The sequence below is a fragment of the Dermochelys coriacea genome, chromosome 2, assembly GCF_009764565.3.
Source record: "Dermochelys coriacea isolate rDerCor1 chromosome 2, rDerCor1.pri.v4, whole genome shotgun sequence".
Classification (NCBI taxonomy): Eukaryota; Metazoa; Chordata; order Testudines; family Dermochelyidae; genus Dermochelys; species Dermochelys coriacea.
This window is the reverse complement of record NC_050069.1, coordinates 115403258-115417048: the sequence shown is the minus strand read 5'-3', so window position 1 is coordinate 115417048 and position 13791 is coordinate 115403258. Positions and strand designations below refer to the sequence as shown.

Here is a 13791-nt window from a genome sequence, read left to right as displayed (position 1 = left end):
TTAGCAAACATTAGCTCAGTGCTACAGGCAAATTATCTAGCAGTCTAGGCGAAAAAACAAGTCATTGATGAATATTTTAATGTGAGTGGAAGGAATGACGGGAAGCAGGTATATATGTCTGCTTAGGTAAGTTTTCTTTTAGTTATTTTTAATAATTAATGTTTTACCCCTATACTCACTGGGCATCAGAGTGAGAGAGACTGTTGTTAATCTGGTCTTTTAAAGCTTTTGAGTATTTGTATTTTCCTGCTTTTAATTCCTAGAAACAGGTGATCATTTATTGATTACTGTCATTGTAGTCTCTTCCTTTGCTGCTGCCAAGGAAAACATTACTGTGGGAAGAAACTTCATAGATAATAGGACTTGATTTTAACTTTGAAAAAGGTGATTTACTGTCTAGAAGTAGGTGGGAGAAATATTTTGAAAATATTTTCTTTGGGAGTATACTAGAGAGAGAGAGAGAGAGAGAGAGAGAGAGAGGGAGCGCCCTAACCAAGTTACTAATATTTTGCAACTTATTTTTCTGGTAACATGATGATCAGAAAAAAATCTAAGTAAATGTAACATACTTAAGTTGTTTTTGCAAAAGCTAGGTGAGAAATGGGTTAGAATGTAAGGGAGTATATTACTGGGAAATGAGTTTGCATTACACCCACAGAGCATTTACTGTACATTAGTTATAACCCTGTTGTTTTTGTTGTCTGCAGTTAATTGAGTAATTTCTTCCATGACAGAAACTGCAGGCTAAGCATATTTGGGTTGAGAGGCAGTCTCTTGAATCTAGGCAGCTTTTTCTCTTATAATAGCAAACTCTTATGAGTCACATTTTATACACCATGGATATGAATTCTTGAAATATACCAATGGGAGTTAATTCACTGTTATATAAACAGCCAATAACAGCATTTCATTATATTAGAATTGCTCTAAAATTGTTATTAGTTGCCAGGCTGTTGCGTGCACCCAAAAAAAAAAAAAAAAAGGTACACATGACTAAAGGAATTCTGCCTTTGTAAAACTTGTAGGGTGAAGAAGAGAAAAGTAGACTAATGGAATGTCAAAATATATAAATGTCTTTTGTATAAATAGGGAAAGCCTGACTTTTTAAAAGTTACATGGGTTTTAACATTCCGTTTTAAGATCAAGGTAAAATCTTTATTTCCAAGTTCCATTGAGACAACCTGCCAGAGCATTTTTTCTGCAAGCTGCATATTTATTATATGAAAACATCTGAAAAAGCATTTTTGCTTTAATTATTATTTTCTCATTTCTGCTTTTTGTCTATTTTCTAAAAATGTTAGCGTATGCTGCATTTGAAAAATGGTGTAAAACAGCTTCACCAAAATATAGGTAAATGAGCAGCACAGTGGAACATCAGATTTATTGCAGTAGTGTTATGCAATAGTTCATCTGGGGAGTGCTATAAAGAGATGAGAAACCGTTTTTGATAATGATTGAATGCCATGGTACAGTAATGGAGTTAATTTATAGACAACTATAATAGTAACTGAAAGTATGCTGAATTTTAATAGTTCTGTTTTAAAAGCTTGCTAGAGTGTCTGATTAGCTTAGATTGTTAGCTGTTGGAATGTTTATTTGGTATGCCAGGCATGCTTTTTTTTTTAAAAAGATTATTTCTGAACTAGCATTTTCTTCATATGATTTTATCTTATGTGAAGATAAGAGACCATGTTTATTGAAAGAATTTAATGCCATTTAAACATTATAATGTTGCTTGCTGGTGTATCTTCTTGGTTGAATACAGATTAATTTGCAAAATTAACTGGAAAATACTGCTTATGCTGCAGTTCCACACAAAACATAATGCTTTTTATTATTTTTTGTAAGTGGGTTTTCCTATACCTATGTGTGTAATTTTTTTGTGAAAATAGGCAACTGCCTTTTAGCAGAAGGGAATATTTTATATTTTGATACTTTTTATATTGGTCTTGTTGACTGTGGTTTTTAAGATGCAGTGTTATTCAACAACAATAACATTTGTTTATTTAAAGACATACCATGCATACCAATAACACCATTTTTTTATTCAAAAGCCTTCTTTTTGTTAAATATTTCAGCCTGAGACTAGATAAATTAATGGCAGTTACCTTGGCAAGCTATAAAACAAATGAAGATGGATGATCCTTGACTTTAAAATTATTTTTGGCTGGACTGGGCATATGCAGCTGAAAGTGGAGAATTAATTGCGGTTCTTTTGACAGCAAGCTTTGACTTTTTTTTTTCCACCAAATGCATCCGATGAAGTGAGCTGTAGCTCACGAAAGCTTATGCTCAAATAAATTTGTTCGTCTCGAAGGTGCCACAAGTACTCCTTTTCTTTTTGCGAATACAGACTAACACAGCTGCTACTCTGAAACAAGCTTTGACTGTGTAGGATTTCAGTAAATACTTCCTCTGTAAAGGAAGTGACACATGCCCCATCTTCTGATTTGATTCTGAAGTCTTTAAAAGCTCATTGGATTTGCATGTTTCTGATCAATATAATGTGATGTGATTATGCAGCTGGTCAGATGAAGGAAGTTGGGAGACTAAGGGACTTAGCCAGCTAGGTTTGTCAGTGGAGCAAGGCAGGAAGGTGGGGTTGTTTTTTTGTTTTTGTTTTCCCCCTTGACTTGCAGGTACAAGGAAGAACCTGCAAGGGGCAGGGACGGCAGGTTTGTATAATTTTTGGTGGTGCCCAGAACGGGTCCAAGTCCTGCCCCCTTTCCCCCACCTGCCTTGTAAGCTGATATATATTTTTTAAATAATGTAAAAATGGACTTTTTTAACAGTAAGCATTTAACAGTTTTCCTATACTGCACAATGTGGGGTTGTGTGAGGGATGAGGGCTCTGGCTGCGGAGGCGGGCTCTGGGGTGCGGCGAGGCCGGGGATGAGGAGTTTGGGGTGCAGGCAGGCTGCCCCAGGGCTGGGGCCAGAGAGGAGGACTCCACAGTTCCCCCCCAGCCCTCTTCCCCTCTCCCCTTCCCCCGGGCAGCACACTCATCTGGCACTGTCACTGCACGTGCTCCTGTGGGCTGGGCCCCTCTCAGGTCCAGGAAGCCTCCTCACCTCCCCAGTGATGGGTGGGTGCCATCACATGTGGCCTCCTCCCTTGCTGCAGCCTGCTGCCCCTCACTGTAGCCTCACGGGGGATGGGGCTGCCCTTTGCCCAGCGTGGGGCAGGAGTGGTGGCTGTGGGGAGCGGGGGGCGGGGAGGCAGATCACATGGTCGAATGCTAATCCAAGCCCCAGCAGCTGCTCAGGTGAGGTCCAGACTCCGTCTCCCAGAAGCCCCCTCGGCATCACCTCCTGGTGGGTGCCGATGGAGGGGAGGCTGCCGATCATGTATGCACTTCCTTCCTCTGCAGGTGCAGCAGCCGCCTCAGCCTGCTGCCAGTGCTGATCTTGTGTTGTAGGCAGCAGTGGCCGCCAGCGGCAGTGAGCGAGGGCAGCGTGGAGCGGCAGGGCAGCTGCCCGCTTGAAGCAGGGATGCTCCGGGGCCTGGCGGTGGCTGGGGGAGGCACGTGGGGGTGGCAGGCAGGGCTGGGAGAGAGACCTGGCTCCAAAAATTGGTGGAGCCGGGCCCTTGGGCTCTTAATATTCCTGGAGCCCGGGCACCAGGGACCATATAACTCGCCGCTCCTGGCAAGGGGGAAGAAAATGGCATGTCACCAACAGCACTGCTAGTTCTTCCACTGCCTGCACATGTGGAGGTACTGGCCAGACAGGCATCCTGGCTCTGGAGGCTTCTAGTCAGATCCTGGTCTTGATTTGCTGGGGATGTGGCCTGCAGGTGCCTGCCAAAGAAAGCCAGGCAAGCAGAGCCATCCAGTGTGAGAGGAGTCTTGGTGAAGTCCCTCAGGAAGCAGGTGAAGGAGAGTGGCTTATCTGCATAGCATCCAATAGCATGAGGACTTCATCAATAGGATGCACATAGATAGCTAGGATGGAGGATGCCAGCTGACTAGAAAATACTAAAGCAGCCCCGGGGAGGAAGGAAAACCAGCTGTTCTAAGGTAAGGAGACAGGCTGCTTGCCACCTCCTTTGATAGGACACCATGTTTCATCCTCTACCCAGGATCCCCATCCATTACAACCAAGAACTTATATGCCATACAGCCTCCACGGCTGAGAGGCTCCCAGCCACCACACCCACGAGGAGGAGACATAGGATAGTGGCAGTCGGGGACTTCCTTCTGAGTGGGATGGAAGCATGCATCTGCTGACTTAGTGTCCCAGGAGGTGTGCTGCCTGACTGGAGCCCACACCAAAGATATCACAGGTTTCCGAGGCTCATCCATCCCTATGACCACTACACATGCACATGGGTTCTAAGATACTGCCAGGTATGGCCCTGATTACAGGGCCTTGGCAGCGAGAGTGAAGGAGTTGGGGGCATGGGTTATATTCTCGTCCATCCTGCCCTTTGAGGGTAAAGGGCCAGGCCAGGCAGGAGCTCACGCATCCTGCAGATGAATGCTTGGCTACACAGATGGTGTTGACGGAAAGGTTTGGTTTCGGCTTCATTGACATGGGTTGCTGTTCCAGAAGCGAGGACTGCTGGGAAGAGATGAGGTCCACCTGACCAACAAGCGGAAAAAGCATCTTTGTGCATTGACTCGCCAACCTTGCGAGGAAGGCTTTAATCTAGGTTCAAAGGGGGCAGGTGACAAAAGCCCACAGGTAAGCATAAAAAACGATGACCTTAGCAGGGGGTTAGATGATGGGGAGGAAATGGAAAATTACAATAGAGTCATAGGATCAACAAGAGGGAAAATAGTGGAGGAATCTCTTCCACATCTTAGATGTCTATACATAACTGCAAGGAGTGTGGAAAATAAACAGGAAGAATTGGAAGTATTATATAAGATAACTTATGGCTTAATTGGCATCTTTGTGTAAATCTCATGACTGGAATATTGGTATGGAGGACAGGCAAGGGGGGAAAAGGGAGGATGTGTTGCATTATAATCAAGAATGTATACATGTGTTCTGAGGTCTAGAATGAGGTGAGAGGCATACCAGAGACTTTCAACTGTGTAGAGATAAAAGAGGAAAAAAAAGAGGTGATGTCATCGTAAGGGTCTACTATAGATCAGGCTGAGGATGTGTATAAGGAATTTCTAGAACAAGTAATAGAAGTATCCAAAACACAAGACGTTGTAGTAATGGGAGCTTTTAACTACCCAGACATCTGTTGGAAAAGTAATATACTAAAAAACAGTATCCAACAAGTTCTTGGAATGTATTGGGAACAACACATTTCAGAAAGTGGAGGAAGATCTATGTGATTGGGGACTCCTTATTGAGAAGAATAGACAGGCCTATAACCAGAGCTGATCCAGAGAACAAAAGGGTGTGCTGTTTACCGGGTGCTAAGATACGAGATGTGGACCTGAGGTTGAAGAGGATTCTAAAGGGAACAGGAAAGAATCCACTGATTGTCCTTCATGTGGGAACAACTGATACTGATAGATTCTTGCTGGAACGTATGAAGGGAGACTGTGCCAGGCTGGGGAAGACGCTTAAGGAAATGGAGGCTCAGGTGCTCTTCAGTGGGATTCTGCCTGTTCCTAGAGAAGGGCAACAAAGGTGTAACAAGATTATGATGCTCAATAGATGGCTCAGGCAGTGGTGCTATAAGAGGGCTTTGGGATGTATGGCCACTGGGAGGCATTCATGGACAGAGGACTGTTCTCTCGGGATGGACTCCATCTGAGTAGGGAGGGAAATAGACTTCTAGGATGGAGGCTTGCACAACTGATTAAGAGAGCTTTAAACTAGGAATTTGGGGGAGATGGTTGGGAGATGTCCAGGTAATCTCCACGCCAGATTTTAACATTGAGAAGGAAGAAAATGAAGTAAGAAAGGATACAGCTGTGGATAGGAGAATGGACATAAGGAGGAAGGGCAGTGTGGATACCAGTCTAATAGGTGATACTGGTAGTAGAATGTCTGTGCCTAATCGGGTGAAGAAGTGAGTGAGGCCAAACAGCAAAAATTAAGATGTTTGTACACCAATGTGAGGAGCCTAGGTAACAAAATGGAGGAACTAGAACTACTGGGATAATGGGATTTTGGTAAGTAATTGATCTTTAAATATTCAGGGTAAATAGGCCAAATCCCCTGTGATAGGATATTAGATGGATGGGATCTGAGTTACCCAGGAAAGAATTTTCTGTAGTATCTGGCTGGTGAATCTTGCCCATATGCTCAGGGTTTAGCTGATTGCCATATTTGGGGTCGGGAAGGAATTTTCCTCCAGGGCAGATTGGAGAGGCCCTGGAGGTTTTTCGCCTTCCTCTGTAGCATGGAGCATGGTTGACTTGAGGGAGGCTTCTCTGCTCCTTGAAGTCTTTAAACCATGATTTAAGGACTTCAATAGCTTAGACACGGGTGAGGTTTTTCATAGGAGTGGGTGGGTGAGATTCTGTGGCCTGCGCTGTGCAGGAAGTCAGACTAGATGATCAGAATGGTCCCTTCTGACCTTAGTATCTATGAATCTACTGGTGCAGGAAGTGAAACCAGATATTATAGGGATAACAGAAACATGGTGGAATAGTAGTCACAACTGGAGTACAGGTTTTGAAGGTGCTGTTTAGGAAAGACAGAAATAAAGGTAAAGGTGGTGGAGTAGCATTGTATATCAATGATGAGGTAGACTGTAAAGAAATAAGCGATGGAATGGATAAGACAGAGTCTGTCTGGGCAAAAATCACATTGGGGAGGAAAGCTACTAGAGCCTCCCCTGGGATAGTGCTTGGGGTGTGCTATAGACTACCAGGATCCAATCTGGATATGGATAGAGACCTCTTTAATGTTTTTAATGAAGTAAATACTAATGGGAATTGCATGATCATGGGAGACTTTAGCTTCCGAGATGTAGACTGGAGGACAAGTGCTAGTAATAATAATTAGGGCTCCGAGATGTGAGAGCTGATGGATTCCTTCATCAAGTAGTTGCTGAACCAACAAGAGGGGATACCAATTTAGATTTGTTTTTTGTGATTAAGATTAAATTACTATGAGGTGGGTACACAGTTGGTTGAAAGACCATACTGAAAAAGTAGTTATCAATGGCTCACTGTCAAACAGGGAGGATATGTTAGGTAGGATTCTGCGGGGGTCAGGTCTGGGTCTGGTATAATTCAATATTTTCATTGATGACTTGGATAGTGGAGTGGAGAGTATACTTATGAAATTTGCAGATAGCACCAATCTGGGAAGGGTTGCAAGCACTGTGGAGGAAAGGATTAGAATTAAAAACTACCTTGATAAATTGGAGAATTGGTCTGAAATCAACCAGATGGAATTCAGTAAAGACAGTTGCAAAGGAACTGTGCTTAGGAAGAAGAAAATCAAATGCACAGCTACAAAATGGGGAATAACTAATAGAAGGTAGAGGGATCTGGAGGGTATAGTGGCTCACAAATGAGCCAACAATGTGATGCAGTTGAGAAAAAGGCTGATATAATTCTGGGGGTATTAAGAGGAATGACGTATGTAAGACATGGGAGGAAATTGTTCTGTTTCACTCAGCACTGGTGAGACTTCAGCTGAAATATTGTGTCCAGTCCTGGGCCCCGCACTTCAAGAAAGATATGGACAAACTGGAGAAAGTCTAGAGGAGAGCAACAATGATTTAAGGATTAGAAAACTTGACCTGTGAGGAAAGGTTTTTAAAAAAACAAAACCAAAACTGGGCATGTTTAGTCTTTTAAAAAAAAAAAAAAAAAAAGCCTGAGGTTAGACCTGATAAGTCATCAAATACATTGCGTGTTATAAGGAGGATTGTGATAAATTGTTTTCCATGTCTGCTGAAGGTGAAACAAGAAGGAATCCGCTTCATCTGCAGCATGGAAGATGGGGGTAAAAGTTTCTAACTCAAGGCATAGTTAGCTCTGGAATAGGCTTCCAAGAGAGGTTGTGGAATCTCCAACATTGTTACAGGTTGGCCAAACCCCTGTCAGGGATAGTCTAGGTATACTTGGTCCTGCCTTAGCACAGGGGACTGGACTAGATGACCTCTTGAAGTCCCGTCCAGCCCTACATTTCTGTGTTTCTTTGTAGATTTGTTTTTTGAGATGTTTATATTTCTTTACATATAAACAGTATTTACTTATTTCTGTATCATTTTATTGGCATGTGTACTGAACACTTGTCATCATGAGAAGTGAATTAAATGTTTGTGAAACATTTTAAAAATAGGAGATCTTTGCAACCGTCAATGTAATTATACCAGAGTAAATGACAGCCTTAATCAAATGGGGATTGTTGGCTCCTTTGTACTCTGCATACTGTGATTTGAATATAAATCCCCATACTGCTCGAAGGCATTGGAGAAGCTGTGTGACAGAACTTGGCCTCACTAAACCTAGTATTCTTCTTTAGAACAATGGAAGAAATATCTGTGTTGGTTCATCCATTCCCAGCTTGTCTCCTAAGTAGTTGCTGAGGAGGATTATGAAAGGACAGCGACAAATTGTTTAGGAGGAGATTTTCCAAAGGCACAAATGGCATTAGGTGCCTAATTATGCTGTTGAAAATCCCTCCCTTAATATAATATCATAATAGCATATATTCATATAGCAAGTTTGTTCCAGAATGATCCGAAAGCTTTTTTATTCTTTGTAAAATTTGCTTTAATTCCTACTTATGGAGAGTTTATAATGTCTGAGCAACAGGGGGAAGCTTGTGGCGGTTTGTGGGGTAGTCTGCTCTTCTAATGGACTGTTCTACTAGCCAAGAAAAAAATTGCAATAGCCAGGTGGGGAGTCATGCCAAATTAAGGTAATCTTGGGGTCCCTTTTTGGGGTCTCCCAAATCAGGCACTGTGGAGTGTTTTCAGATCTAGAATGAGCGGATTGCGACACACATGATGTAATAGAAAAATAAAATAAATGCTAAATAATAATAATAATTTCCTTTTTTAAAAAAAAAATCTTATCCCACCATGCTGTTCTGATCTTTTACATTCTAAGGCAGTGGTGGGCAACTTGCGGCCCATCAGGATAATCTGATTGTGGGCCGCAAGACATTTTGCTGACATTGACCGTCTGCAAGCACAGCCTGGCCCTCCCGCAGCTCCCAGTTCCTGCAGTTTGCCGTTCCTGGCCAATGGGAGCTGTGGGAAGAGGTTGTCCACCACTGTTCTAAGGTTTTTGGGACAGGGACCACATCATCTTGTATGTCTGTATGGTGCATAAAACAGTGAGGCTTAATCTTGATTGTACTTTCTGGGTGGTGGTGTAAAATAAATATTAAACAATAATAAATGTCCTCACATAATAAGGCATGCACAAGAGCTTTGTACCAGATAATAAACTTTCTTATCCCAGAACCCTTTTTTAAAAGAAGGCTTTTGTAGAAAATTTACCCAGGTGGGGTGAAATTTAATTTAATAATTTAATGGGTGGGATTTTAAAAAGTATTTAGCATTGGCCTAATTCAGCACCCATTGTAGTTAATGGGAGTTTTACCATTGGTTTCTTTGGGAGCAGAATTAGACAAAAATTGAGTGCTCTTGAAAATCCTGGCCTATATTTGTAAGATATTTAATTTTGAAATAACATTCTACACAATTAGAAGAGGACTAATTTCCAAGTAGCCTGATATAAATTGTGCTTACTAGAATAGTTTATACATTCTTTCTAAAGAAGACAAAGATATATTATGAGGTCAAGGTTTTTAATGCAGATCTCTGTGATTTTAGGTAACTCAACTTTAAAAGGCCCCAATTTTCATAAGGTTCTGCGCAACCAGTCACTGAAAACCAGGCCCCTTTAATGTGCCTGAAGTTGGGCACCTCAAATCAGTAGTCAGCTTTGAAATTCTTGGGCTACATATGTACTTTAACATTTAAGAAATTTCTCTATGGGCTAGTTTATACTGAAAACTTACATCAGTATAGCTACATCTCTCAGGGGTGGGATTAACCACAGTGAGGGAGAACTATTGCTGTAGCGAGTGTCTACACTGAAACACTACAGTGGCACAGCTGTGCCGATTAGAGTTTAAGGTGTAGACATAGCCTCAGTGAGGAGCTAGTACGCCATAAGGGCTGCGTAATAGTAACACATGGTCAGACAGCAGAAATGTGAACAACCTTCAACTTTGTGTGCACTGTAAAAATATTAAGAGCAATTAAGGAGTGAATTCAAAAGTTTCTTCCCCGTAGGCTGATGGCAGTAAATTGCTGATGTGTGTGGATTTATATGGCTCCATCAATATACCGAGTGAGCTCCTCAGAAACATTAATGACTTTATCCTTACAACAACCCTATGAGGTATGGAAATATTATCTCTGTTTTACAGTTTGGGAGCTCAGGCACAGAGAGATTGCCACTTGCCTTTGGTCATACTGGGAATCTGTGGCAGACATACGAACTAAAGTCTGATATCTTCGAGATCCAGTCTAGTACCTGAGTCCTCTCTCCTGCCCCCCCCCCCCCCCCCCGTGCGTGTGTTACTCCTTCCATTTCTCTCATTGGACTGCTTAGTCAAGAGCAGTTACTTCCTCCCTCACCCTGCTCTCTCTGTGTAGAGAGCTCTGTGTTGCTGGTGTGCATCCTGCCACCTGCTTATATTGCTATAAGGATGACTATTTCCCACTGCAGTCCATTCCTGCTTTTGTCTGCACTGTGGGATCCCAGAAGAAATCTGAAGCAACACCTTTGTGTGAAATTTGGCAGGTCTACAGAATCACTTGCCATTGGGGAGTAGAAGTAGCAACAAGAGTTTCCATAGATAAGTGGGTGTTTGTAGTGCTGGAAGAGTTCATGGAATGCCAGGAGGTTTTGTCATGGCTCTATTAAGTCCACCGGAATGTTGCTATTGACTTCAGTGGGGTCGGGTTTTCACCCAGGGTACACATGGCTTTTCTGGCTTAACAATTTCTGCTTTCCTCTGGCCATTATAATTCCCTATGTTCTGGAAATTTTTAAGTTCCCAGAGCATGAACTTTTCATCAGCTATCCTCTCTTTATAGGTTTCAGAGTAGCAGCCGTGTTAGTCTGTATTCGCAAAAAGAAAAGGAGTACTTGTGGCACCTTAGAGACTAACAAATTTATTTGAGCATAAGCTTTTGTGAGCTACAGCTCACTTCATCGGTTAAGTGAGCTGTAGCTCACGAAAGCTTATGCTCAAATAACTTTGTTAGTCTCTAAGGTGTCACAAGTACTCCTTTCTTCTCTTTATAATGATTTTATGCTGGAATGGAGTGCTTGCAGTATGGGGCCAAAAAAGGCATTTCAGTTTGATCAAACTTTTTCCAGTCAACAGTAGGTAGTATGAAAGCGATTGTTCTTCCCTGAAAAATAGAAAACATACATATGCATATTGGATATGTAATTATATATAAATATGCATAGAATGAGTGTGTGTGTCTGTGTATATATGGCAGAGAGAGGGAGGGTGAATATTGTGGAAGCACCATTTGCAGATCTACACTTAAATTGGAGTTGAACTTTACATTTTAGTCATCTTCTTTGTTGTGTGAAAGATAAAACTTAGCCTTCCCAAAATTGTAACACTTTGTGGAATAATTTTTCTGAAACCTTACAAGTAAATCTATGAATGTTTCAGTTGAGTTTAATTTTAAAATGGGTCTTGTAAAAATTTAGCACTAGACGTCAAACATTTGTGTGTGTGCATGCCTTATTATCTTAGTAACAGGATAACGTCGTCTTTAAGCTTCCCTTATTGGTAACTCATTGAAATGTCCTGCAGGGGTTACATTTGAAGAACTTTTGTTTTTGTACTGGGTTTTTTTGGCCATTTTTCTTCATAATTGAAAGTTTCTTTTTCAGCAGTGCTAGCTAGTTAATTTTCAAAGAATTCTAAAAAGTATTACTGTCTTTCAAATTGCTGCCATTTTCCATTATTCACAATGAAACTGAAGCCATAGGCTGTCCTTTGCAATAATGGTCTCTGCCTCTTTCGCCCGCTCCTCAGAGTGTTCTTCTCCACTGGAGCTGTGCAGAAAGTGGTTTACTTGTCCCATAAAGGTTTCGACAAGTCAAATTTGTTTTCTTCAAGACAAAAAACAAGACAAAAAGTTGAAATCACAATTTTTTTAACTGACCATCCAAAAAAAAATTGGTTTCAGTTAGTCAAAATGTTTTGTTTAGGGAATTTTTGAAACATTTCATTTCAATTTCAACCTTTTTTTAAAAAGGTAACTTTTTTATTCGTATACAAATTAACTAAAATTTCAAAAAGAAAAGTAACTTCAAATAAAAAAATGAAGCTTCTTGTTTAGAAAATGTCATAACTGGACAGTTCAACATTTTTTGAACCGTTTTTTCAAAAATTCTGAACTGGGAGATTAATCCAAACCAACCCTTTCCTCTGAACAGTTTGTTTGTAGGAATCAACATTTTTCAAGAAAAAATGTTTGTTCAGAAAATTCCCAACTAGCTCAATGCTCCTCCTCCTCACAATGCAGGAGGCCACTTTCTTGCCTGAGTGCAGCTTGGCTTCAGTCTCATATGGTATGAACATCTCAAGGTATAGAAATCTGGGATCACTGTGACGTACCAGGGTACAATCCAGACTAGTGACAATGCCTTACTGGTAATAGCTCCCAGCTGGACCACTTCCAAACAGCCTTCCAGCATGCAGTTCATACCCTGAGTGTCCGTGTGTAACTGCAGCCTGCCAGCCACACTTGGGTTACATGCTGGCTCTTGCCAGTCTGGATAATACTGCAAGGTGATCCCAATGAATTACCAGTCCTGGACTGTCCCCAGAAGTATATGTCTTGTATTGCCCAGCCTTCTCCTGGACAGCCCAAATATATTAAGTTCATTATTCCTTTAAAGAAATAATATACACCAGTTTATCACCTTAAATGGAGTTACGCAGACATTTTAAGTTAAACACATTGGATTAGACAAAACCATGAAACATTTATTAACTAACTACAAAGAGATTTTATGTGAGTACAAGCAATGAGGCATAAAGGTCAGAATTCAAAGCAAAGTTTCTCACCACATGCTTCCAACAGCATTACTGAACAAACTTGCAGGTCAGGACTTCTCCCCCAGAGTCCAATAGCTGTTGCCTTTATCTTCTCAGGTGGAGAGAATGAGATGGGCAGAGAGAAAGAGGAGTGCATTGGGATGTTTGCCCCTCCTTTTTATAGTTTCAGCCCCTCTTTGAAAAGCATTTCTGGGTGAGAATCAAGATACAGGGGACTGGTGGATGAAGGAGATGTCATGCTGTTTCTTTGCTAAGTTGCAGATCCTTATACCTGCCCTCCTTTCTTGCCAAAGAATGGCCACTTGATAGGTGATAGCTTTGTTGATGCCTCGCTGGGGGCATCAGCTTGCCCTTTGTCTTTGAGAAACTGGTTTAGCCACTCTCTCGACTTACCTTGGAAACACACTTCAGTCATGATTTCAGCTTATGTTCATAACTTTACAAACATGTTGCTACATGCATTTTAGCATGATATTATTGATTAGTAAATTGATTTTTCAAATGATACCTCACAAGATATGTCATTACAAAGATTATTATAGTTGTGTGTAGGATGTGAATACAAGGGCATATTCCATCACAATCAAAAACACTAAGATGCCTTAATCATAATCAGACAATTATTTCATGGTGTTACTATAGAGCTGAGTTAAGGTTGTTGAGGTACTTCAGCTGTGTATTTGCATACCTTACTATGTTGAATTTATTTTAAATTTAACCTTACCTAAATTTCCTGGGTGCGTTTACTCTCAGCCCTAACTCCATCTTATCCTAGTTTTTGTCTGTGAATTTTAAGGAACACTATATC

The 13791-nt window shown here is 41.3% G+C and overlaps 1 protein-coding gene across 12 annotated transcripts in view; it reads left to right on the top strand.

The window, feature by feature from the left end:
• Window positions 1-13791, top strand: part of HIVEP1 (HIVEP zinc finger 1) — a 201857-nt gene that overhangs the window by 76684 nt on the left and 111382 nt on the right. The window lies entirely within an intron of this gene.